Genomic DNA, 27,386 nt, shown 5'->3' with positions numbered 1-27,386 from the left:
ACATACATTTTTTTTCTTAAATTCAATACATGGAACACTGACCCTTAAAAGAATTCCATTCTCTGCACCTCCAAGTGTGCATATCACATCTCTCAGTCCTCTTAGAAAAGAAAATGGGCTCCTCCATGGGCTGTGCTCTTTTTTCTTCTTCTTCTTCTTTTTCCACAACACTTGCTCTTAATTTACCCATCACTCTGGTCCTGTCTGCATTTCATCAAAACAGATTCCATCAATATCAGATTCATTGCTAGTCCTCTCCCTGTTCTTTGTTTGTTGGTTGTTTTTCAATGCTATGGATTTGTTCCATATTGAACACTTCCAGCCTGTAATTTCAATAGGATTTGGGGATGTTAACAAGCTTTCTGAACTATCTTAAGCCATCTTAAATGCCTTAAGGTTTCATGATGAAGAATTAGAATTGTACTCCAATGCCATCATTCTGCGTGACTCTTATCTCTGGACACTAAATCTAACATGTTTGTAATAACAGAAAAAAACATGCAGAAGTTAATATTTATATTCTTACTGGGTGGGGAAAGATTAATTTCTAAAAATCATACTTAGTACAGCAAGTTATTTTCTTATGATTCCTGTTTTACATCCCAGTTTAGATCAGTGTTCATCATCCTTCCCCACATTCTCACTTCCACTTGGAGCCACAGCAAGATGAGAGGGAAAAAATACATCAGGTCATTAAAGTGGCAGGTTCCTCATGATTGTTAGAGTAAATACCAATATAGTTTCACAAAATTTCAATTCCACATGATCTCTGAGATGAAGATCATTGTTCCTATGTTAGTTTTAATGCTTTTTCTATGAAGCAATGAGCTGGAATTCACCGAAATCCTCATTTGGTGAAAGAAGAGACTTAATACATTTATGTTACCAAGAGACCCAAACAAAGACTCCAGCTAGCAGAGAAGGTAGAAGTGGAAACCAGAGCTTCATGAGTTTTCAAAGGTCATTGCATTTCCAGTTCATAATTTAGATATGAATCTCCTGGACTAGCCTAGGAGAGAACACTTGATCAAGGGCTTCCCAATCTGTTGCTATATTAATTTGGGTTTCCAAAGGAGCAGATTTTCAGACAAACATTGGAGTGCAAATTATTTCATCTTAAGATCCAAGGACACATGAACAGGAGAGTAGGGCAGTGATATGAGAAAGAGAAGGCAGTGAATAAAAAGCATGTGTTATGAAGCTACCTATCAGAGTAGTAACTAGAGCTTAATCTACAGGGAAATTCTCCCCTTTCATAGGACATAGGGTGTTTACGTATTAACTTTGAGTCACTGATTCATGACCGCATGGATTCTTGACAACAAGAATGGATGTTAATTCTCTGGCACTTCCGGTCTGCTGCTCCCACAGGCAGAATAGCCTTTACAGTTCCAGAAGAGAAACATGATTCTATACACAGAGATACAGATACTGGCTGCTAGAAACTAGCTGAAGTACACTGAAAGATCTAAGGGATACAAGCTGGTCAATGACAACAACGAGTTGTTGAGTTGTAGAGTTTCCAAGAGTTCTCCTATAAATTTAAGTCCTGTTTGGAAAATTGAAGACATATCCCAAATCCTGAATCCAAGTGCTGTTTTAAACTATTTGACCTTACCCCAGACTCTTAGAGACTCCTAGAACCAAAATTCTTGCTTAGGTACTACCTTGTAAATACAAGTACATTTTGAAAAATACCCTAAACTATTCACTGAAGATACATGTGGCCCAATGACCATTCAAGAGCTGTCTACATTCACAAAGCATAGCTTGAAATCTAGTGTGGGTTGCTTTGATTTATTCTTCCAATAAATTGACTAGGTGCCTGTTAAATGTCAGCCCCTGGAAAATGCTGGGTCATGACAATTAGTAAGACAAATGAACAGGGCACAAGTATGAACACCTTATAAAAGAGATGTATAGGGGCTGACATAAAATGAACTTTTTAAAAAAATTCTTTAATTTTTTAATTTTTTAAAGATTTTGTTTATTTATTTGACAGAGAGAGACACAGCGAGAGAGGGAACACAAGCAGAGGGAGTGGGAGAGGGAAAAGCAGGCTTCCCGTGGAGCAGGGAGCCCGATGCGGGGCTCGATTCCAGGACCCTGGGATCATGACCTGAGCCAAAGGCAGACGCTTAACGACTGAGCCACCCAGGTGCCCCTAAAGTGAACTTTTCTGGTTTTATTTTTCTAATGTAGAGTTGAAGTACTAACTTGAATATAGGACTTTAATAAGTTATGTAATTTTAATAATTCGCTTTCTTTTCTTTGCGGTCTTTTTGTCTCCATTTAGTTAGTCCACTCCCCCGCTGGGGGATATTCCCTCCTCTTTAAAGAATGTTAATCTGTAGATATTCCAGTGCCCATTCACAGGCCATATTTGCAGGTTTGGTTTGAAGTATGATGGAAGAAGACCCCACATCAGTCGTATTTGCATCTAACTTTAATATAAATACATAGGCTGAGCAAGATTAGCAATGGTAACTACTGGAACTTTCTAACTGAAAAATTATAAGTGTAAAACTATTGAAGTAGTAATTTTTATCATGCTGAAATTTTTAAATCATCAAGTAATTTTCTATGGTCTTCAAAAGTCTAAACTGCAGAGTCCAACTCCCAAAGAGGATCTCAGTGGACCTTGAGGATGCATCTCTCATCATTTCCTAAATAAACCATTGTCCACCAGGGCTCCTAAACATTCATTTTACATCTGTCCCCACAATGTGCCTCCCGTTTTTTTTTTTTTTTAAAGATTTTATTTATTTATTTGAGGGAGAGAATGAGAGAGAGAGAGAGCACATGAGAGAGGGGAGGGTCAGAGGGAGAAGCAGACTCCCTGCCAAGCAGGGAACCCGATGCAGGACTCGATCCCGGGACTCCAGGATCATGACCTGAGCCGAAGGCAGTCGCTTAACCAACTGAGCCACCCAGGCGCCCTTTGTGCCTCCCGTTTTAAGTCGAATAAATGCCCTTTTATCTTCAGTTTTCAGCTTGTGACCTCCCTCAAACAGAACTGTCTTTCCCTCCTTGAAATATTTCTAAAATCATTAACGTGTCCCTCATTTGTTATAGTAAGTGTGCATATGTTATGTGTGCATGCATTATTACACATGGCATTTATTCATATCCTACCCAGGCACACACAGCAACAGTTAAATCCTGCATTTCTTAATAATCCTATTGCGATTGGCACCCAATCCATCATGCAGACACTAAAGATAATTATTGTTGTGGTTATTATTATTACCTGATTAATTGGAATAAAAAGAAATATTGAATAACAATCTACAGTAGATGTCAAGGCTGTGCTTTGTGGATGTGGATAGCTTTTAAGCAGTTCTCAGCCACATGACTTTTCAAGTGGGTCTTTTGGAATATCTTTCCAAACATACTGCTTGTTACTGATGATTGTGATAAACTTCCATTAACTTTGATTCAGGTTATTGACAGAAGGAGCACTCTTTCACTTGCAGCTTAAGAAATGAGAATCTTCAGGGTGCCTGCGTGGTGCAGTGGGTTAAGCAGCTGACTATTGGTTTTGGCTTAGGTTGTGATCTCAGGGTCATGAGATTGAGCCCCATGTCCAGCTTGGTGCTCAGCACGGAGGCTGCTTCAGATTCTCTCTCCCTCCTGTTTGTGCTCTCTCTCTCTCTCTCAAATCTTTAAAAAGAAGGAAAGAAAGAAGAAAAGAAAAGGAAGGAAGAAAGGAGGGGAAGGAAGGGAGGAAGAAGGAACGAAAGAAAGAAAAATCTTTTACCATCTAAAGACACAAGGTTTTGCTCATCCCATTACTCAAATTTAAATTTATTCTGTTCTGATGCTACCTCATATTAAGGCCTCTATGCAGTTTGCTGCAATATCCACTCTGGCTCTAGATCTCTCAGAAACCCAAAACCTATAAAATAATTAAAAACAAAGTTTTTGAAGGAAAAAAAAAGTCCCCTCTCTTTACACGGAAAAAGAAGTTGTCCTCATTTGCAACTAACCTCTGATTGGTATCTCCGGACCATGTTGAGATCTCTGAGATAATTTCTTCAAAGGTAGCAGCTGCCCTTCAATTTCTCAGGGATTTCTGTTCCCCCACGATTTGCTACCTAGTTTTGGATTCAATCCCACAGGTACTGTTTCAGTTATCAAAAGATGGGCCTCCATTAGGAAAAAAAGAAATGCTACAATTTAACAATGTATCTTGCAGGGATGATAGCTGAAGCTGATCCTCTTTCTGCATTCAAAATGAAGACCCCTCGTCACTCACTTCAACTTGACTTGAGGCTTTTCAATTTCTATTTTAATTTGAAACACATTTCTGAACGTTACTGATAGCCCGTTCATGTTTTGAATTCTATGAACGGTTTCGAAACCTTTAAACTGCTGTGAAGCATTGCTTCTTCTGTCGTGCACATCTGAAACTCGGTCAGGGGTCAGAGGAATGATTGTGTGGCTTCTTTTTTGCAGGATTTCAGGGCAGATTTCTCTCTTAAATATCTGAAAAGTTGGGAGACTTTTTTTAGCTGAATCAAATCAGTGACCATGACAGAAAATGATAGTCAAAATTTCTATAGTATCTTGGTGAGGAAAACAGAGTACAGTCCTATTATTAAAGTCTTTCTAGAAATCACATTACAAAGGATTTTATTACATTTTATATTATGAATAATGATGGAATTTTAAATAGAATTGTTAAAGGCCTGTGCAATATGTCACGTGAATATGCCACGGACATTGCAAACTCAAGTTGGAAACGGAGTTAACAATCCTCACCCAAGTTACTTATTACTTCTAAAATAAATAAAATGATGTATGTGTGTGGGTCTGTGTGTATTTATGATGCCAATATCCTTTCAATTAGGCTGAGAGTGTCCAAGGTATATTTTACTTCCTTTATCTTCTATGGCCCCCATTCCAATCAGCCTCATGATCTCAAAATTCTGGTCTATATAAACATGCACAATAGTTTTCTCCAGTTTATTCCCTCTGCCACTGCTAGAATTTAGGCATTCATTTACCTCCTAAAAATTAAAATATTTGTTATTGTGATTAGACTGGAAAAATAATCCAGGTGCTTTCAAGACTATTTGGAAAAAAACAGAAAAGAGGCAAATAACACTATTTGTCCTGCACAACTGAGGAAAACACAGGCACCGTGTTTCCAAGTTTTTATTTAAATTCTAGTTAGTGAACATACAGTGTAAAATTAGTTTCAGGTGCACAATATAGTGATGCAACACTTCCATACAACACCCGGTGCTCATTACAAGTCTACTCTTTAATCCCCATCACCTGTTTCATCCATCCCCTCACGCCCCTTGGTAACCATCACTATGTTTTCTATAGCTAAGAGTCTGTTTCTTGGTTTGCCTCTCTTATTTTTTTCCCCTTTGCTCATTTGTTTTGTTTCTGAAATTCCATAGATGAGTGAAATCATATGGTATTTGTTTTTCTCTGATTTATTTCACTTAGCATTATACTCTCTAAGATCCATTCACATTGTAGCAAATGGCAAGAGTTCATTCTTTTTTATGGCTGAATAATATTTCAGTGTGTGTGTGTGTGTGTGTGTGCCATGTCTTTATGTAATTTATCAGTTGAGGGACACCTGGGCTATTTTCATAATTTGTCCATTGTAGATAATGTTGCTATAAACATCGGGGTGCATGTATCCCTTTGAATTAGTATTTTTGTGTTCTCTTGGTAAATACCTCGGAGTGCAATTGCTGGGTCGTAGGGTAGCTCTGTTTTTAATTTTTTGAGGAACGTCCATACTGTTTTCCAGAGTGGCTGCACCAGTTTACATTCCCACCAACAGTGTCAGAGGGCTCCCCTTTCTCTGCCTCCTCGCCAACACCAGCTGTTTCTTGTGTTGTCGATTTTAGCCATTCTGACAGGTGTGAAGTGGTATCTCATTGTAGTTTTGATTTTTATTTCCCTGATCAGTGATGTTGAGCATCTTTTCATGCACCTGCTGGCCATCTGGATGTCTTCTTTGGAAAAATGTCTATTAGTGTCTTCTGCACATTTTTTAATTGGGTTTTATTCTTTTCCAGGCTTGGTTATGCATATTTATATTTTTGATGACTGCATTGTATTACATACTGTGGGTGTGTTGACATTTATTTAACCATTCCCCTCGTATAAGACATACAGACTGTTTCCAATTATCCCCTATTGTCCACGTTGCTAAAATAGACAATATTGTACATACAAATCTTTCCACATCTTTATGTCCTACATCTAGATTCCTTGAAGTAGGATAATTTGGTAAGAGTATAAACTATTTTATTTTATTCTTCTACTTTAAACTTCTTCTTTTGGGGAGCCTGAGTGGTGTAGTCAACTAGTTATGCTTGCAACTCTTGGTTTCAGCTCAGGTCCTGATCTGAGAGTCATGAGACCAAGCCCCACATCGGGCTCAGTGCAGAGTCTCCTTAGAGTTTCTCTCTCCCTCTTCCTTTGCCCCTCCCCGCCCCACAAATCAATCAATCAATCAAAAAAAACTTCTTTTGTTCTTTTCAAAGAAAATATTCGGACATCTAGAATTTATTTCGGTGTATAATCTGAGGGGTTTTTTAGAGGCAAATTCTTCCCATTATTTATTGCATAATACATTAACTTGTGTCTTGTCTTTTTGAAACTTTATGTATGATACATGTATATATTGCAGGTCTTTATGAGTATGTATTTGACTTTGTTGATCTGCTTGTCTACTATTACACAAATACAATTCTTCCCTGACTTACGATAGGATTACATCTCAATAAACCCATTGTAGGCTGAAAATATCATGTCAGAAATGCATTTAATACACCTAACTTATTGAACATCATAGCTTTGTCTCCCCAAACTTAAATGTGCTGAGAACACTTACATTAGCCTACAGTTGTGCACGATCGTCTAACACAAAGCCTATTTTATAATGAAGTGTTGAATATCTCGTGTAATGTATTGAATACTGTATTAACAGTGCAAACCAGAATGGTTGTATGGGAACAGTATGGTTGTAAGTCTAACACTTGTTTACCCTTGTGACCACGGGTAACTGGCTGACTGGGAGCTACAAAATAGAGTATCCTACTGGCTCATGAAAAGATCAAAATGCAAAGGACAGTTTCTACTGAATGTGTATCACTTTTGCACCACCGTAAAATCCAAAAATTGTAAGTTTAATCATTGTTAAGTTGGACTATCTGTACAGCACCATTTTGTTGATATTTACTAAAAATATGTTTTAGTATTTGCTGGGTAAAGTCCTCGTTAATATTCTTTATATTTTCTTATATAGTCTCATTTACTTGCTCTTCGAGATTATTTTGGATTCATTCTGTCAAGTTCATATGTAAGCCAAGGAGAAGCTCATATTAGGAATTGAATCTTTTGGAAAATAGACTTTATTTAAAAAAAAAATTTTCAAGTCCACGCCCAGCATGGACTTGAACTCATGACTTTAAGACCAAGACCTGAGCTGAGATCAAGAGTCAGACACTTAACCAACTGAGACACCCAGGCACCCCAAGACTTTGTATTTTCTTTATTTTTTATTTAAATTCAAGTTAGTTAACATATAGTGTAGTATTGGTTTCAGGAGTAGAATTTAGTGATTCATCACTTACATATAACACCCAGTGCTCATCCCAACAAGTGCCCTCCTTAATGCCCATCCCCCATCGAGCCTATGCCCCCACCCACTGCCCCTCCAGCAACCCTCATTTTATTCTCTATATTTAAGGGTCTCTTATGGTTTACCTCCCTCTCTGTTTTTATTTTATTTTTTTTCTCTTCCCCTATATTCATCTGTTTTGTTTCTTAAATTCCACATATGAATGAAATCATATGATATTTGTCTTTCTCTGACAGACTTACTTCACTTAGCATAATATACTCCAGGTCCATCCACACTGTTGCAAATGGCAATATTTCATTCCTTTTGATTACTGAGTAATATTCCATTATATATATATATATATGTGTGTGTGTGTGTGTGTGTGTGTGTGTGTGTGTGTACACATAGCACATCTTCTTTATCCATTCATCAGTCGAAGGACATTTGTGCTTGTTCCATAATTTGGCCATTGTTGGTAGTGCTGCTATAAACATTAGGGTGCATATGCCCCTTCAAATCCGTATTTTTGTATCCTTTGGGTAAATACCTAGTAGTGCAATTGCTGGGTCATAGGGTAGTTCTCTTTTTAACTTTTTGGGAAACCTCCATACGGTTTTCCAGAGTGGCTGCGCCAGTTTGCATTCCCACCAACAGTAAAAGAGTGTTCCCCTTTCTCTGCATCCTCACCAATGTCTGTTGTTTCCGGAGCTGTTAATTTTAGCCTTTCTGACAGGTGTGAGGTGGTATCTCATCATGGTTTTGATTTGTATTTCCCTGATGATGAGTAATGTTGAGCATCTTTTCATGTGTCTGTTGGCCATCTGCATGTCTTCTTTATATTTTAGAATAGTTTTAGATTCACAAAAAAATTGAGTAGAAAATACAGTGTTCCCATGTACTCCCTGCCCTCACACATTCACCACCCCCTCCATTACCGGTATCCTCGACCAGAGTGATACATTTGTTATAGTCAATAAATCTACATTCACACATCATTATCACCCAAATTCTATAGTTTACCCAAACTCCTGGTGGTGTATACTCTATGTGTTTTGAAAAATGTATAATGACATGTATCCATCATTATAGTTTAATACAGAGTATTTTCACTGCTCTAAAAATCCTCAGTGTTCTGCCTACTCATCCCTCCTTCCTCCAACTCCTAGAAATCACTATCATTTTACTGTCTCCATAGTTTGCCTTTTCCATAATGCTGGACAGTTGGAATCATACAGTATTTAGCCTTTTCAGATCAGCATTTAAGTTTCCTCCACATCTTTTCATGGCTTAATAGCTCATTTCTTTTTAGTGCTGAGTAATATTCTGTTGTTTGGATGAATTTATTTATCCATTATTTATCCATTCACCCACTGAAAGATATCTTGTTCGCTTTCAAGTTTTGGCAATTATAAAGCTGCTATAAACATTGATGTGCAGATTTTTGTGTTTACATAAGTTTTCAAATCATTTGGGTAAATACCTAGGAGCATGATTGCTTGATTGTATGGGCAGACTATGGTGAGCTTGTAAAAACTGCTAAATTGTTTTCTGAAAGGGCAATGTCATTTTGCATTCCCAGCAGAAATGAATGAGAATTTCTGAAACTCCACATCTTTGCCAGCATTTAGCATTACTACACTCTTGGGATTTTAGCTATTCTAATAGATATATAATAATAATTTCATTGATGTTTAAATTTGTAATGCCAAAATGACATAGGACATTGAAGATCTTTTCATATATTATTTGCTTTCTGTATGTATTTTTAAGTGAGTTTTTCATTCCGATCTTTTGCCCATTTTTATTTTTATGTATTTATTTTTTAATTTTATTATGTTATGTTAGTCACCATACAATACATCATTAGTTTTTGATGTGGTGATCCACGATCCATTGTTTTCGTATAACACCCAGTGCTCCATGCAGTATGTGCCCTCCTTAATACCCATCACCGGGCTAACCAATCTCCCCTCCACCCTCCCCTCTAAAACCCTGTTTGTTTCTCAGAGTCCATAGTCTCTCATGGTTCATCTCTCCCTCCAATCCCCCCCCCTTCATTTTCCCTTCCTTCTCCTAATGTCCTCCATGTTATTCCTTATGTTCCACAAATAAGTGAAACCATATGATAATTGACTTTCTCTGCTTGACTTATTTCACTTAGCATAATCTCCTCCAGTCCCATCCATGTTGATGTAAAAGTTGGGTATTCATCCTTTCTGATGGCTGAGTCATATTCCATTGTATATATGGACCACATCTTCTTTATCCATTCATCTGTTGAAGGGCATCTCGGCTCCTTCCACAGTTTGGCTATTGCAGACATTGCTGCTATGAACATTGTGGTGCATATGGCCCTTCTTTTCACTACATCTGTGTCTTTGGGGTAAATACTCAGGAGTGCAATTGCTGGGTCATAGGGTACCTCTATTTTTAAATTTTTGAGGAACTTCCACACTGTTTTCCAAAGTGGCTGTACCAACTTGCATTCCCACCAACAGTGTAAGAGGGTTCCCCTTTCTCCACAACCTCTCCAACATTTGTTGTTTCTTTCCCTGTCCATTTTTGCCATTCTAACTAGTGTAAGGTGGTATCTCAATGTGGATTTGATTTGAATTTCCCTGATGGTTAATGATGATGAACATTTTTTCATGTGTCTGTTAGCCATTTGTATGTCTTCTTCAGAGAAGTGTCTTTTCATATCTTCTGCCCATTTTTTTACTTGATTATTTGTTTTTTGGGTGTTGAGTTTGAGAAGTTCTTTATGGATCTTGGATACCAGCCCTTTATCTGTAGTATCATTTGCAAATATCTTCTCCCATTCTGTGGGTTGCCTCTTCGTTTTGTTGACTGTTTCCTTTACTGTGCAGAAGCTTTTTATCTTGATGAAATCCCAAAAGCTCATCTTTGCTTTTGTTTCACTAGCTTTTGGAGATGTATCTTGAAAGAAGTTGCTGTGGCCAATGTCAAAGAGGTTACTGCCTATGTTCTCCTCTAGGATTTTGATGGATTCCTGTCTCACATTGAGGTCTTTTATCCATTTTGGGTTTATTTTTGTGTATGCTGTTAGAGAATGGTCGAGTTTCATTCTTCTGCATGTGGCTGTCCAATTTTCCCAGCACCATTTATTGAAGAGACCGTCTTTTTTTCCATTGCATGTTTTTCCTGCTTTGTTGAAGATTATTTGACCGTGGAGTTGAGGGTTCATATCTGGGTTCTCTATTCTGTTGCATTGGTCTATATGTCTGTTTTTGTGCCAGTACCATGCTGTCTTGGTGATCACAGCTTTGTAATATAGCTTGAAATCAGGCAACGTGATGCCCCAGCTTTGTTTTTCTTTTTCAACATTTCCTTGGTGATTCGGGGTCTTTTCTGACTCCATACAAATTTTAGGATTGTTTGTTCCAGCACTTTGAAAAATGTCATTGGAATTTTGAGCTGGTTGGCATTGAAGGTATAGATGCTCTGGGTAGCATAGACATTTTAACAATGTTTATTCTTCCAATCCCTGAGCATGGAATATTTTTCCATCTTTTTGTGTCTTCTTCAATTTCTTTCATGAGTGTTCTGTAATTCCTAGAGTATAGATCCTTTACCTCTTTGGTTAGGTTTATTCCGAGGTATCTTATGGTTTTTGGTGCTATTGTAAATGGAATCATTTCTCTAATTTCTCTTTCTACAGTTGCGTTGTTAGTGTATAAGAAAGCAACTGATTTTTGTGCATTGATTTTGTATCCTGCCACATCACTGAATTGCTGTATGAGTTCTAGTAATTTGGGGGTGGAGTCTTTTCGGTTTTCCACATAAAGTATCGTGTCATCTGTGAAAAGAGAGAGTCCGGCTTCTTCTTTGCCAATTTGAATACCTTTTATTTCTTTTTGTTGTCTGATTGCTGTTGCTAGAACTTCTAGTACTATGTTGAACAATAGTGGCGAGAGTGGGCATCCTTGACGTGTTCCTGATCTTAAGGGAAAGGCTCTCAGCTTTTCTCCATTGAGGATGATATTTGCTGTGGGTTTTTCATAGATGGATTTTATGAACTTGAGGAATGTTCCCTCCATCCCTATACTCTGAAGAGTTTTAGTCAGGAAAGGATGTTGTATTTTGTCAAATGCTTTTTCTGCATCAATTGAGAGGACCACATGGTTCTTCTCCCTCCTCTTATTAATGTGTTCTATCACATTGATTGATTTGCAAATGTTGAACCACCCTTGCATCCCAGGGATAAATCCCACTTGGTCGTGGTGGACGATTCTTTGAATGTATTGTTGGATCCTATTACCTAGGATTTTGTTGAGGATTTTGGAATCCATATTCATCAGGGATATCAGTCTGAAATTCTCCTTTTTGATGGGGTCTTTGCCTGGTTTGGGGATTAAGGTAATGCTGGCCTCATAGAATGAGTTTGGAAGTTTTCCTTCTGTTTCTATTTTTTAAAACAGCTTCAGTAGAATAGGTATTATTTCTTCTTTGAATGTTTGGTAGAAATCCCCAGGGAATACATCAGGCCCTGGACTCTTGTTTTTTGGGAGGTTTTTGATCACTGCTTCAATCTCGTTACTGGTTATTGGCCTATTCAGGTTGTCAATTTCTTCCTGTTTCAGTCGTGGCAGCTTATAGGTTTCCAGGAAGGCCTCCATTTCATCCAGATGGCATGGAAGATGGCTCTCAATCCCTTCACTTTCAGTCTGATGTATCTTTAGGTTCAAAATGAGTCTCTTGTAGACAGCATATGGATGGGTCCTATTTTTTTATCCAATCTGCAACCCTGTGCTGTTTTATGGGAGCATTTAGGCCATTCACGTTGAGAGTGATTATTGAAAGATATGAATTAATTGTCGTCATGTTGCCTGTGAAGACCTTGTTTTTATAGATTGTCCCTGTAAAAATTTCTGTTGTATATCACTCTTGGGGTCTTTCTCCTTTTATAGGATCCCCTTAATATTTCTTGCAGGGCCGGCTTAGTGGTCACATATTCTTTCAGCTTCTGCCGGTCTTGGAAGCTCTGCATCTCTCCATCCATTCTAAATGACAGCCTTGTCAGATAAAGTATTCTTGGTTGCATGTTCTTCTCATTTAGTACTCTGAATATGTCTTGCCAGGCCTTTCTGGCTTGCCACGTCTCTGTGGATAGGTCTGATGTTATTCTGATGTTCCTCCCTCTGTACATAAGGAATCTCTTCCCCCTAACTGCCCTTAAGATGGTTTCCTTGGTTCTAAGATTTGCGAGTTTTACTATTACATGCTGGGGTGTTGGCTTGTTTTCCTTGATCTTGGGAGGGGTCCACTCTGCCTGTAGGACACGAATGTTTGTTTCATTCTCCAGATTAGGGAAGTTCTCAGCTACGATTTGCTCAAATATATCTTCTAGTCCTTTCTCTCTCTCCACTCCCTCCGGGTTTCCAATAATTCTGACATTGGAACGCTTCATGGTATCCCTTATTTCTCTGATTCTATTTTCATGGATTCTGAGTTGTTTTTCCCTGGCCTCCTCTTTTCCCTTTTTATCTATTAAATTGTCTTCCAGGTCACTTATTCGTTCTTCTGCCTCACTTACCCTAGCTGTTAGATTATCTAGATTAGATTGGATCTCATTGATAGCATTTTTAAATTCTGCCAATTCAGCTTTCATTTCTGCCCTTAGAGACTCTCTGTTGCCATTAATTGATTTTTTCCATTCTAGCCATTGTCTTCACAATTGCTAGCCTGAATTCCATCTCCGACATCTTGGTTATGTCTGAATCCATTTGTAAATCTGTGGCATAAGTTATAATCTCTGAGTCTTTCCTATTTTGAGGGTTCCTCCTCCTAGTCATTCTGTTGATGGGTGGTTAAGGGAATGTATAGAGTCCAAATTATTGACCAGAACCCAAGCAAGATGCACCTATTTTCTAGGGACCTTAGGGTTGCTGGCCTCTTGTTTTCCCAGCCTGTCTTCTGGGAGAGGGCCCTGCCGCGCTGTTACTCAGGCAACCCTATTTGGGCAGAGTTACCCTGCCCCCCCTGTGGCAGGGGATGGGTTCAGTGGGAACCAGTTTTTTGGGGTTTTTGTTCTCTGGAGGCTTTCCCTGGCAGCTTTCTGCATCTCTTCTGAGAGTCAGAGCAGAAGAGACTGTTTCCAACCCTCTGCCTCAGAGCAGAGAGGTTGCAGTCTATTCTTCAGTGAGCTCTCCAGGCCACGCTATCTCCGTTTCTGTCCGTACTGCTATAAAATGCAGTGTCCTGGGTTGTGCACCCCTCCACAGTGCCCCCAGTCCTGCCTCCAGGTTGGGGCACGTCTCTGCCCTTTGTGCTTCTAAAACTGCCAGCCGCTCCCAGTTCGCACGCATGACCCCACTGCTCCGGGTTTCCGCCCCGGGGGCTGCCCTAAAGTCCTTTCCCCTGCCGCTACCAGTCTGCGAGTCTGTGCCTCATCCCCAGCATGCGAGGCTATTGCTCACCGGCGGTGTAGGATACCCATGGCCAGGCTCCCTCCCGCTGCCATTTATCCTCCGATATCTGCCCCCGGAATCACGGCTCCCTGCTTCGTAGTCGAAACCAACCGCCCGCGATATTCTGTTTGTAGAGATCCCGATCTATTTTCTTACATCTCAGGCTGATTTTGTGGGTGCTCAGAGTGGTCTGGTAGATATCCAGCTCAATTCCATGGACCAGTTGGAATGGGGTCCCCTACTCCTCCACCATCTTTTCTCCCCCCTTTGCCCATTTTTAAACTGAGTTCCCTGTTTTCTGATTGTTCAGTTTTAGGAATTCTTTGCATATTTTGATATAAGTCTTTTCTGGGATATGTGTTTTGCAACTATTGTCTCCTATTCTGTAGCTCTCTTTGCATTCTCATAATGGTGTCTTTCACAAAGCAGAAGGTTTCCCCCCTTTTTTAATTTTAATGATGTTCACCTTGTCAGTATTTTCATTCATGAATCAGGCTTTTGGGGTTTATCTAAAAATTCATCCCCAAACCCAAGGTCACACAGATATTCTCCTGTGTTATCTTCTAGAGGTTTTATGGTTTATCATTTTACACTTAGGTCTAGGATCCATTTTGAGTTAATTTTTCTAAAGGATTTTCCAGTTATTTATTTCTAGTTTAATTCTGAAGTCTGTGCCTAGATTCATTCTTTTTGAAAGACTGTCTTTCTTCATTGAGTCACCCTTGATATTTTGTCAAAGGCAGTTAACTATATTTGCGGGGTCTATTTCTGAGGTCTCTATTGGGCTCCATTTGCCAGTTTTGTATTCTTTGGCTGTATTTTATTGTATTTATACTGTATTGATTACTGTATCTTGACAATAAGTCATAAAGTTGGGTAGCAACGTCCTTTTACCTTGATCTTTGACATTATTTTGTTTGCTATTCAGACTTTCAGTGGATTGGGTGATGCCCATTTGCTTCACTGAGCAGATTAATATGCTAATCTCTCCCAGAAACATCCTCACAGGCACACCCAGAAATAATTTTTAATCTGGGATCTTTGTGGTTAGTCAAGGTGACACATAAAATTAACCATCATAGAGATAAAGCAACTTGTTTCTCATTAGTAGGTATGACGTTAACTGTGGGTTTTATTCAGTTGCTTTTATCAAGATGCAGGTGTTCTTCCCTATTCCTAGTTTGTTGAGAGTTTTTATCATGAAAGTGTGCTGGATTCTTCCTAATATTGTTTATTTTTCGGTTTCTTTGTTTTTAAATTTTTTATTGTTATGTTAATCACCATACATTACATTATTAGTTTTTGATGTAGTGTTCCATGATTCATTGTTTGTGTATAACACCCAGTGATCCATGCAGAATGTGCCCTCTTTAATACCCATCACCAGGTTAACCCATCCCCCCAACCCCCTCCCCTCTAGAACCCTCAGTTTGTTTTTCAGAGTCCATCGTCTCTCATGGTTCGTCTCCCCCTCTGATCTCCCCCCCTTCATTCTTCCCCTCCTGCTATCTTCTTCTTCTTCTTTTTTTTTTTTTAACATATATCGTATTATTTGTTTCAGAGGTACAGGTCTGTGATTCAACAGCCTTGCACAATTCACAGCGCTCACCATAGCACATACCCTCCCGAATGTCTATCACCCAGCCCCCCCATCTGTCCCACCCCCCACCACTCCAGCAACCCTCAGTTTGTCTCCTGAGATTAAGAATTCCTCATATCATTGAGGTCATATGATACATGTCTTTCTCTGATTGACTTACTTCGCTCAGCATAACACCCTCCAGTTCCATCCACGTCATTGCAAATGGCAAGATCTCATTCCTTTTGATGGTTGCATAATATTCCATTGTATATATATACCACTTCTTCTTTATCCATTCATCTGTCGATGGACATCTTGGCTCTTTCCACAGTTTGGCTATTGTGGACATTGCTGCTATAAACATTGGGGTGCACATACCCCTTTGGATCCCTACATTTGTATCTTTGGGGTTAATACCCAGTAGTGCAATTGCTGGATCGTATGGTAGCTCTATTTTCAACTTTTTGAGGAACCTCCATACTGCTTTCCAGAGTGGCTGCACCAGCTTGCATTCCCACCAACAGTGTAGGAGGGTTCCCCTTTCTCCGCATCCCCGCCAACATCTGTCATTTCCTGACTTGCTAATTTTAGCCATTCTGATGGGTGTGAGGTGATATCTCATTGAGGTTTTGATTTGGATTTCCCTGATGCTGAGCGATTTGAGCACTTTTTCATGTGTCTGTTGGCCATTTGGATGTCTTCTTTGGAAAAATGTCTGTTCATGTCTTCTGCCCATTTCTTAATTGGATCATTTGTTCTTTGGGTGTTGAGTTTAAGAAGTTCTTTATAGATTTTGGATACTAGCCCTTTATCTGATATGTCATTTGCAAATATCTTCTCCCATTCTGTTGGTTGTCTTTGGTTTTGTTGACTATTTCTTTTGCTGTGCAAAAAGTTCATTTTTTGCCCTTGCTTCCCTTGCCTTTGGTGATGTTTCTAGGTAGAAGTTGCTGCGGCTGAGGTCGAAGAAGTTGCTGCCTGTGTTCTCCTTTGATGGACTCCTGTCTCACATTGAGGTCTTTCAACCATTTTGAGTCTATTTTTGTGTGTGGTGTAAGGAAATGGTCCAGTTTCATTCTTCTGCATGTGGCTGTCCAGTTTTCCCAACACCATTTGTTGAAGAGACTGTCTTTTTTCCACTGGACATTCTTTCCTTCTTTGCCAAGGATTAGTTGACCATAGAGTTGAGGGTCCATTTCTGGGCTCCCGATTCTGTTCCATTGATCTATGTGTCTGTTTTTGTGCCAGTACCATACTGTCTTGATGATGACAGCTATTCAACATAGTATTAGAAGTCCTAGCCACAGAAATCAGACAACAAAAAGAAATAAAAGGCATCTGAATTGGCAAGGAAGAAATCAAACTCTCACTTTTTGCAGATGATAGGATACTTTATCTGGAAAACCCAAAAAGTCCACCCCAAAACTGCTAAAACTCATACAGGAATTCAGAAAAGTGGCAGGATATAAAATCAATGCACAGAAATCAGTGGCATTTCTATACACCAACAACAAGACAGAAGAAAGAGAAATTAAGGTGTCGATCCCATTTACAATTGCACCCAAAACCATAAGATACCTAGGAATAAATCTAACCGAAGAGGCAAAGGATCTGTACTCAGAAAACTATAAAATACTCATGAAAGTAATTGAGGAAGACACAAAGAAATGGAAAAATGTTCCATGCTCATGGATTGGAAGAACAAACATTGTGAAGATGTCAATGCTACCTAGAGCAATCTACACATTCAATGCAATCCCCATCAAAATACCATCCACTTTTTTCAAAGAAATGGAACAAAGAATCCTAAAATTTGTATGGAACCAGAAAAGAACTCGAATAGCCAGAGGGATGTTGAAAAAGAAAAGCAAAGCTGGGAGCATCACAATTCCCGACTTCCAGCTCTATTACAAACCTAGTACTGTTTCTTTTTCTTCTTTCTTTCTTTCTTTTTCTTTCTTTCTTTCTTTTTTTCTCTTTCTTTCTTTCTTTCTTTCTTTCTTTCTTTCTTTCTTTCTTTCTTTCTTCTTTTTCCCTTCCTTCCTTCCTTCCTTCCTTCCTTCCTTCCTTCCTTCCTCCCTTCCTTCCTTCATTCCTTCCTTTCTTTCTTTTTTTAGAGAGAGAGCACATGCAAGTGGGGTCCAGGGGAAGGCAGAGAGAGAATCTTAAGCAACACGACATCCAGTGCAGAGCCCAACATGGGGCTTGATCTCACCAACCAACTGAGCCACCCAGGTGCTCCTCCAAATACTTTTTCTGTATCTACTGATAGAATCATAGATTTTCCTTCTTTATCCTCTTGATGTGATAAATTATATTACTTGATTTTTTTTGATAAACATAACATCATATTTTGTGTTAAGAAGGGAATAAATAGGAAACATTTGTTTTGCATGCATAGGATCTCTGTAAGGATACACCAAGAATCTGGTAATTGATTTTCTAATGTTGAATCAGTCTTATATCACTAGGATAAATCCCATTTAGTCATGACAAATAATTCTTTTTATATATTGTTGGATTCAATTTGTCAGGATTTGCTAAAAATCTTTGCATCCATGTTCATGATAGATATTGGCATTTTGCTTTCTTACAATGTCTTTGTCTGGTTTGGTCTCACAGAAGGAGTTAGGAACTATATTTTTATTTTCTGGAAAAGATTGTAGAATTTTTGGTGTAATTTCTTAAATGTCTGATAGAATTCACCAGTGAATTCATCTAAGCCTCATGCTGTCTGTTTTAGTAAGGTATTAATTACTTATTCAAAAATTTTAATAGATATGAGACTATTCAGATTATTTCCCTATTTTGTCAGATAGTGTTTTTCAAGGAATTGGTTCATTTTATCTAGGTTATCAAATTTGTGGCACAAAAGCACTCAAATATTCCTTTATTAACTTTTTTATTCATGGGGTCAGTCGTAATGGCCCCTTTTTCATTTCTTATATTAGTAGTTTCTGTCTTCTTTATTTTTTTCATAGTTAGCCTGGACAGAGATTTATGAATTACTGAGCTTTGAAAAGAAAAATTATTTGATTCTGTTGATTTTCTCTATTTTTTCCTGGTTTCAATGTAATTGATTGCTGCTCTAACTTTTATTCTCTGTTTTCTTCTGCTTGCTTTATTTTACATTATTTTTCCTTTTTTTTTTAGTTTTCTAAATTGAAAACTTAGATTATTGATTTTAGATCTTTCTTCTTTTCTGTATATTCATTCAAAACTATAAATTTCCCTCTTAGCACTGCTTTTACTGTATCCCCAAAATTTTGATAGATTGTATTCTCGTTTTATTTAATTCAAAATGTTTCCTGAGATAACTTCTTTGACCCATGTTTTATTTAGAAGTATGTTATTTAATCTTCAAGTATTTTAGGATTTCCCAGCTATTTATTTCTAGTTTAATTCCACTATGGTCTGAAAACATACTTTATTTGATTTCTATTCTTTTAAATTTGTTGAGGTGTGTTTTATGGCCCAGAATGTGGTATATCTTATGAAATGTTCCGTGTGAGCTTGAGAAGAATTTGATGTATATTATGCTGTTAGTGGATGAAGTATTCTATAAATGTCCATTAGATAATGTGCACATATATAATAAAAGTCAATGGAAGCTATAATATGCCAATAAATAATATATTTATAATTTGTTACAATAGACAGTAACAGACAGTGAAGGATACTTTAAAGGAACTTAGGGCAAGAAGGAAGATTTATGGATCTTACAGTCTACCTGAAGAAAGTACTAAGAAACCAAGCAATTATATTTCTGTGTGAAAAGTACTTTGATATGGAAATTATGAAAACACAAAGAAAGGTATATTTACAGGCCTGATGACATTCAAATAAATAAGCAGGAAAGGAGGGTAGGAAGAGTGTTTCAGTCTAAGAGAAGAGCACCCAGGAAAATTCTGAAGTGATAGCAAAGCATGGTAAAGTTCAGAAGCTGAAAGGAGATCCTGGTATGGAAAGGGAAGTAGATAAAAGCAAGGCTAGAGAAGAGATCTGGAACTGAGTCATTCCAGATGTATGGGAAGATATTTACGGGTTTAAATGCAGGGGTGACATGTTAGGAATTTGACTTCAAGAAGGTTATTCTGGCTGTTGATGAATGATTGGATTGGAGGTGAGGGCAGACTGGAGTGAAGGAAACGAAGAAATTACTTCAGCAGTCCCAGTGAGACATGGTGGTGATCTGGACAAGAATAATGGCAACAGTGAACATAGACCTCTTAGTTGATATCTTATTGCTTTAAAACCTTTCTCTATGGCCTTTGTTGTAGCTTAGCTTTACCACAGGTGGCTGCAGCTGTATGTGCCATGCTTCATGTTCTTCTGGTTCTTCTGCAGTGTGGTCTTGTCCCTCCATTTTCAAGAGGTAGAGTCTCTTTCCCTCCAGTTGAATCTGGGTTGACCTTAGTGACTTGCTTGACCAACAGACTATGACAAAGTAATTTCTTGGTCTTCAAGGTCAGGTCATAAGAAGTTTTGTGGCTTGTCTCTGGATTTCTTGGAATGCTTGCTCTTGAGACGTTCCCTCTCAGAGCTCACGCCTTGCTGACAGAATCCCAAACTACATGGAAAGGTGATTAGCACCCCTAGTGATAGGTTAGTCTCAGCTGAAATCCTGACTGGCCATTAACAACTGCCAGACACCTTGAATACCTAGTCTAGTTGGACGTTCAGATGAATACAGTTCCTGCTGACCATTGACTGCACTACATAAGAGACTCTATGAAAGAATTGTCCAACAGAATCCAGTTAACCCTCAGAAATCTGAAGGATAATAATCAGTTATTATTTTGAGCCACCTAAGACTTGAGATGCTTTGTTCCATAGCAATAACAAAAAAATGTTTTCAATATTTGTTATGAGCAGGTCCTACCCTTCCTATCCAAATGTACTTCCTATACCTCTCTGCTCTATATTCCTCCTCAGTCTGTTGCTGATCAACTATAACTGACTTCATTTGGTCAAATGATTCTTCTTCTTAAAGTTTCTCTCGCAAAGCACCAAAGTCTTTGAATCTCCCAAGGAAACTTGTTTGTTTGTTTTTACCCACTAGAAAGTAGAAAGAAAAATTCACTTCTGAGAACACAGTATTGAAAGGATGAATTTATTAATTATGTGCTCCTGCTGTATGTCTTTTGTTCTCAGAATAAGGTATTTGATTATTTTATCTTAAATTACTTTTAAGGCTCATTATGAGGCAGGAGTAAGCTAAATTAGAGACAGAAAGGTAAGTACAGGAACTCAAACTAGGAATGAACTAAATTACAATAAAAACAACATCTTTGAAGCTTAATATTCCACAAGTTTAGGCCAATTTCTTTATTTACTTGATTTTCCATTTAACATTCCAATTTGAGAGAAATGCTGAACTGTATCCAATATGGATTACATATTCTTCATCTAATTATAACTTGGTATCTAACATTATTGTCAAAATTTAATGCTAGGGGATTTTTCTGTGGTTAAATTAAAAACACAAATTGTGAAGTTCTGAGGAAAAGAGGAGGTTATAAAATGAAAGCCAAAATCTGCACAACCAATTGCATATCCGTGCACACAGTAATTACCCCACAAATATTTTTTCCTATGCATATTTCACTGTCTAGGCAAAGCTTAAGACTTTCTTAACTTCTAAGAAACTGGAATTAGTTGATAATATAAGATTAAATACTGAAAAATGAATTTGTTCATGAATATTTAGTACTGTAGAGACTGGGAGGATAAAATAATTACTAAGATATTATCTGTATGCTTGAAAAACATCTGGTCTAGGGTAGAAGACAGACATATTAAGCAATAATGTGCTATGGCAAAGCTAAGTACTAAGCCAAGCTCAAAGTTTAAGGGGTACATAGAGAAGAAAATAACATGCTCTACCTTGGGAATAAATGGGGATGGGTGGAGCATGAAATACATTTGTGTAGAAGTGTAGAAAAGGGGAAAAAAAAGGCATTCCAGGAAAGGGAACTACCCAGGCAAGGGCAAGGAGTAATGAATGTATATATGGTGTTAGGACAAATCTGAGAAGTTAGGTTCACCTGGAACTTACATCGTGTGGACTCATGGAAAAGGTCAGAGATGAGTCTATGAAAGAAGGTTTGAGGCTGATCATAGGACACTGTTCAACACGTGAAGGAGTCTGAGTTTTACCCTGTTCTTAAATGTAGTTAATTAGGATCCAAAAGAACATTTCTTTAGCATAAGAGTGGCATAATCTGGTTGTTGTTTTAAATCATAATTCTAGCATTATTAAGGAGGCAGAGACCAGTACTGTGAGTGAATAGTACAATGAAATCTTTTCCAATTCCAGTCATTCTCGATTCCCTAGATGACTATTTCATAACACCTTTTTTCTCCTCTAATTTCTAATACTGATCAGCACTCCTAGATAATAATTTTGCTTGTTACTGAATAGAGAAAATAAGAGCATTCCGAATAGAAGTTTTATAATATCTATCCTCTACCCACACGTGCACTTATACCTTCTGCCTTCTCTTCCATTTCTCAGGACAAACTATATATATACTTTATATATACTCCATGCTCCTAACAAAGGCCAAGCTTTCTACTTGTGCACTAGATTCTGTCCTCTCTGCCCTTCTCAAATACTTTTCTCTTATTTAAGCAATATCAGATTATCCTGTCTACAACTAGATATTTTCCATCAACACAAAATGCTCATTTCTCCCATTTTAAGGTACAAACATCCTTTGAGTCCATGTCTTCATTTTCCTACTTCCCCTAACAACAAAGTTCCTCAAAAGAATCATCTCTACCCAGAGTCTTCCATTTCTTTCCTCTCTTTCATGAATCCATACAATCAGGTTTTCTATCTCCACTGAAAGGAAATTCTCTTTGCTCTGTCTTATCTTACTTTCAATCTATCCTCATTGTACTTTTCAGCATAACATCAGTTGATCATTCATTGATAGGTGAGTCACTTTGTTAACTTGTACTCCAAGACTCGAATCTCTCCTAAGTGTACCAATCACTCATTGGCAGATCTTCTCAGTCTCATTGATGGGTTTTCTTCATCTGCCTGGCCTTTGAAATTTGGAACCCTTTGTGATTCAGTCCTGGAACATTTTCTGTTTCCTATTTACCACCGTTCCCCTGGTGTTATCGTTTAGTCCCATGGCAGTACATCCACCTGTATAAGGATGACACCCAAATTCCTATCTCTGTAGGACAACAGAACCACTAATCCCACAACTCACTCAATAGCTCTACCAAGAACTCTGAGAAATCTCAAATTTAAGAGGTACAAAATTAGGACTCTTGATCTTCCCCACTGAAACCTTTCTAGTCACAGTCTTCCTTCATCTCACTTATTGGCAACTCCCATTTAGTTTCTCAGGACCCAAACTAAACTAAAAAACTATTTATAATCTAAACTCACTGACTTTCATATCCCATAATACAATCCATCTGCAAATATTGACTTTACCTTCAAAATAGACACATCATCTGACCACTAACACCACCTTCACTGCTAACACATTTGTGTTATACACAGCCAGTTAGCCCAGTCCACCATCATCTCTGGCCAAAATTATTGCAATTTTCTAACCAATCTCCTTGCTTTGGATGTCAGCTCTTCAAAAGCTATTCTCAAAAAAGCAACCAGTTTTATAGTTAAAATGTAGTCAGATCATGTCTCATCTCTGCTCTGAAATCTCCAATCTTCTTATTTCATTCTAGGTAGACACCAAAATAGCCAACAATGCTCTATATGCTGAGATGTCCATCCAACCCATTGCCTCTTAGGCCTCATATTCTATTATGTTCTTCCTTTAAAATCTGTTCTGCTTCTATCAGCTCTTTACTGTTCTTTAAACTTTCCAGGTGTGCTTTTGCCTCAGCACCTTTGCACTTGATGTTCCTACTACTTTGAAGTCTATTTCCACAGATATCCACAAAGTTCCTATACCTTCTTTAGGACTTTAATCAAAGACCACCTTCTCAAAGATATCTTCTTTGGGTAATCCTCTTTAAAATTGTGACTTCTACCTGCTGACCCTTTTTAAACCCTTTTCCTGGTTTAATTATGTTAATAACCACCCAGTTATAGCCACCCAATATTCTATTATATTACTTATTTTATATCACTTACTGTATGTTTACCCACCCATCCTCATAAATGCAATGTAAGCTCCAGGAAGGCAGTAATTTTCATTTGTTTGATTACTGCTTTGTTCTCATTCCTTGATTGGTTTTTAGATAAATAATGGTAATTCAATAAATATCTGCTTAATGAATTAATAAACGTGCAACTGCAAAAGAATAATAATCACAGATGACAGGTTGAGAAGAATATAACATATATGTCGTGGAGAAGAGACTAATTTCCCTAGCTTTGAGGAGATCTTACAGATTACTAAGGGAAAGACCATATACCAATAGGAAAATAAACACATGTAGCCCAAAAGCAAAAGAAAAAAAAGAATTAAAATCATGAGTAATTAAAATATACAAAGTAAAACAACTACACACACTATTTATACTGGCAAAGATTTAAAAAAATGCAAGTCTATGGTAGATGAAGAATTGAGTGATCTTTTTAACCACAAGGAGAAAATATAAATTAATTAAAATAGAGGAAATTGAAAATATGCATAAAAATCTAAAGAAATGGTATTCAGTGTAGAAAACTACTTCTTAGAATTTCTTTATTTTTCCTTCATTCACTCATATGCAAAGTATGTGGGCAGAATGGAGAGCAAAAACAAAAAGTTCCCTTCCCCTATCGAATCTAATGTTTGAGCCATCAGTTAATCACTCATTGAAAATAATATAAATTATACGTGGAACACTGTTAAAAAAGAGATTCATTTATACATGGTAAAAAATATATATATATATAATATATATATATATATATATATATATATAGTAAGAGTCTGTAATTAGGGATTTGATCTACTTTAGAGATCAGGGAAGACTTTCAAAAAGAAATTATTTTTTAACCTCAAATCATCTGATAAATAGCCTTAGAAGTTCAAGCATGAGATAGTGGTGACTAGATCTACATTTTAGACTACCTACTGAGTGTCAGGCACTGTGCCAAGCACTCGGGCAAAATGATGAATAAAGCACTTATGCCTTCAGCCCTCATGGTTTCCACATCTATCGGGGGGATGATTGTGGCTTGGGTAGAAAATGGCTGTTGAGATGATGAGAAGAATGTAGATTTGAGATATAATGACCACATACTAGGTCACTTTTATCATTTTAAATTACCCCTAGGTGAATGGCCTGCCGGTTACTGGGATAGGCAGACAGGTGTTAGTGGAGAGGGAATAGCAAATCGACACATCAATTTTGTACTGTTTCTGAGATATCGATACTGGTTGACAAATAACCTTTTGTCGAAGAGTCTAAAGCTAAGAAAAGAAAACTAGTTTGGTTGTATGAATCTGGAAAAAGCTTCCAGAGAGATAGTGATTGAAACCATAAGACTTAGAAAACCCAAGGAAAACATGAAAACAGAAATGTGAAGGAAAAATTAGAAAAGCTGAGAAAAAGAAGAGAACATGAGAGACAGTAAGGAAAAAGAGTAGAGAAGAAAGAACAAAAAGGGAAATTCAAGAGGAAGGGAATTAATAAGGTTCCAGATCAATTAATACACTTGGAGACTGGCCAGCAGACATAGTAAAAGAAGGTGAGAAAGGGATTGGCCAAAAAAGAAGTGGGACAATGAGATCTAAAGTTTAGCTGCCAGAACTGACCTTCAGTAGAGAAGTGTAAGAATGTAGGAGAGCGGCTTCTTTATTTTCAGAGAAGCGAAGGCAGGCAGGCCAGGTGTGTGTGTGTGTGTGTGTGTGTGTGTGTGTGTGTGTGTGTGTGTGTGTGTGTAAGTTTCTCTTTGGCAGTGGAAATCACTTTAAGGATATTACATTCTGATGGCTACTATATTCTCTATGAACTGAGAGGTTCAGTCATCTTCAGAGAATCTGGAGGGACGTGGGGAAAGATTTGGTGGTTCAGGGAGGCTGAAGATTTAAAATAATGTATAGAGAGGGGAAGTATTGCCAAATAGAAGAGTTTGAGAGCCTATGTGATGTCAGTGATTATGGATATGCTGTGAACAATTTTTCTGTCCTGATTTTCACTAGCAGACTTCATCCGCAACCAAGAAGAAGCAGAAATGAAATAATAAGAGATGCTGGATTTCTGGCACTTGAATGTGATGAAGAATACAGAGTACCAAATAAGTGATTCAATTTGTTGACAAGAGTTATATTGAATTATGATCTATGTATACAAAGAATTGCATGATCAACTTTGTTCACAAAATGAAAAACTAAAATTCTGTAGAAATAATCATCAATAAGGAATTGATTACACATATTTAGATACATCATATGAAAGATTATTACACAGAAATTTAAAATGACGATGATCTCTTTGTTTATTGACATGGAAAGATATCCGAGATATATGGTTAGGTAGGAAATATGGCTACCAAAGTACGTCTAGAGAATTAATTTCAAAATTTTTAAAGATTTTATTTATTTATTTGAGAGAGAGAGCAGGAGAGCAGGGTGAGGAGCAGAGGAAAAAGCCGACTCTCCGCTTAGCAGGGAGTCCGATGTGGGCCTCGATCCCGGGACTCTGGGATCATGACCTGAGTCAAAGGCAGACACTGAGCCACCCAGGTGCCCAACTTCAACTTTATTTAAAAACAGTTATTTGATATCAGGTGTTGGCAAGGAAAGAGAGCAGCTGGGACTCATGTATTGCCAGGGAAAGTGTAAATTATTATAGTCATTTTGGAAATTCATTGACTGCTTATTAAAAAATTTAATATATATAGAAACCAGCCAGCCATTCTCCTTCTAGGCATATATCAAACAGAAACATGTCCATAAGTTCCATCATAAAGCATGCACTAAAATTTCAAGGCCCCAAACATGAAACAACCAAATGGCAAAATGGTTAAATAAAGTGTGGTACATTTACATAACACAATTTTATATATATTTATATATACATATATCTATATATCAATGAGAATAAGCCAATTACAATGACAAATAACAATATGAATATATTTTATGAACATAATCTTATACAAAACAAGCCAACATAAAAGAATACATAATGTGTGATTCCATCTATATAAAATTCAGAAATAGGAAAATCTTAATGGTGTTAGGAATTGGAGAATTTACTCTCGATAGAGAGGGGTAGTTATGGGAGAACTTCTGGAGTTCCAAAAGTTTTCTGTCTCTAGATTACTGATTATGTGTTCACTTTCTGTATCATGCTATGCTTTAATAACAATTACATAAAGGTAATCCTCATATACAGAAAAACAATCTGGGAAGAAATATATCCACATGTTAATAGTTATAAAATCTGTGTGATAAATGTATTGGTGATTTCTATATTTTCTTTATATATTTTGTTCCATGTGGATTTTAATATTGCAAGTATATTACTTTTATATGCAGAAAAACAATGCAGCGCTTTGCTTTTTTTTTTTTAAAGTGCTATGTTTGAAGAATAACCACTCTAAAAGTATGTAGTTCATTTTTCATATTCAGAAAAAAACACTTTACCTCTTCAAATACTTCCAGGACACAAAAAGAAAATTAATATCAATTATTATTTCAGTCTGTTGTCAACATTTGACCTTAATAATTTAATTTCTAACACATTTAAAGTTTAGTCTAATACTAAAACAAATTGTTTGCCTATTTCTGGTATTAATTTTTAAATAGGGCAGGGCCATCTATTAAAACCAAGCTAATCTCCTTAAATT

General features: G+C 37.4%; 1 pseudogene; it reads right to left on the bottom strand.

The window, feature by feature from the left end:
* Positions 1-27,386, bottom strand: part of LOC114216397 (uncharacterized) — a 43,806-nt pseudogene that overhangs the window by 8,387 nt on the left and 8,033 nt on the right.

This window comes from Eumetopias jubatus, unplaced genomic scaffold, assembly GCF_037043125.1.
Source record: "Eumetopias jubatus isolate StellerSeaLion01/CBP00866 unplaced genomic scaffold, mEumJub1_p1.0 scaffold_9, whole genome shotgun sequence".
Taxonomy (NCBI): Eukaryota; Metazoa; Chordata; class Mammalia; order Carnivora; family Otariidae; genus Eumetopias; species Eumetopias jubatus.
The sequence above is the reverse complement of the archived record's forward strand: the minus strand, read 5'-3'. Positions and strand labels throughout refer to the sequence as shown.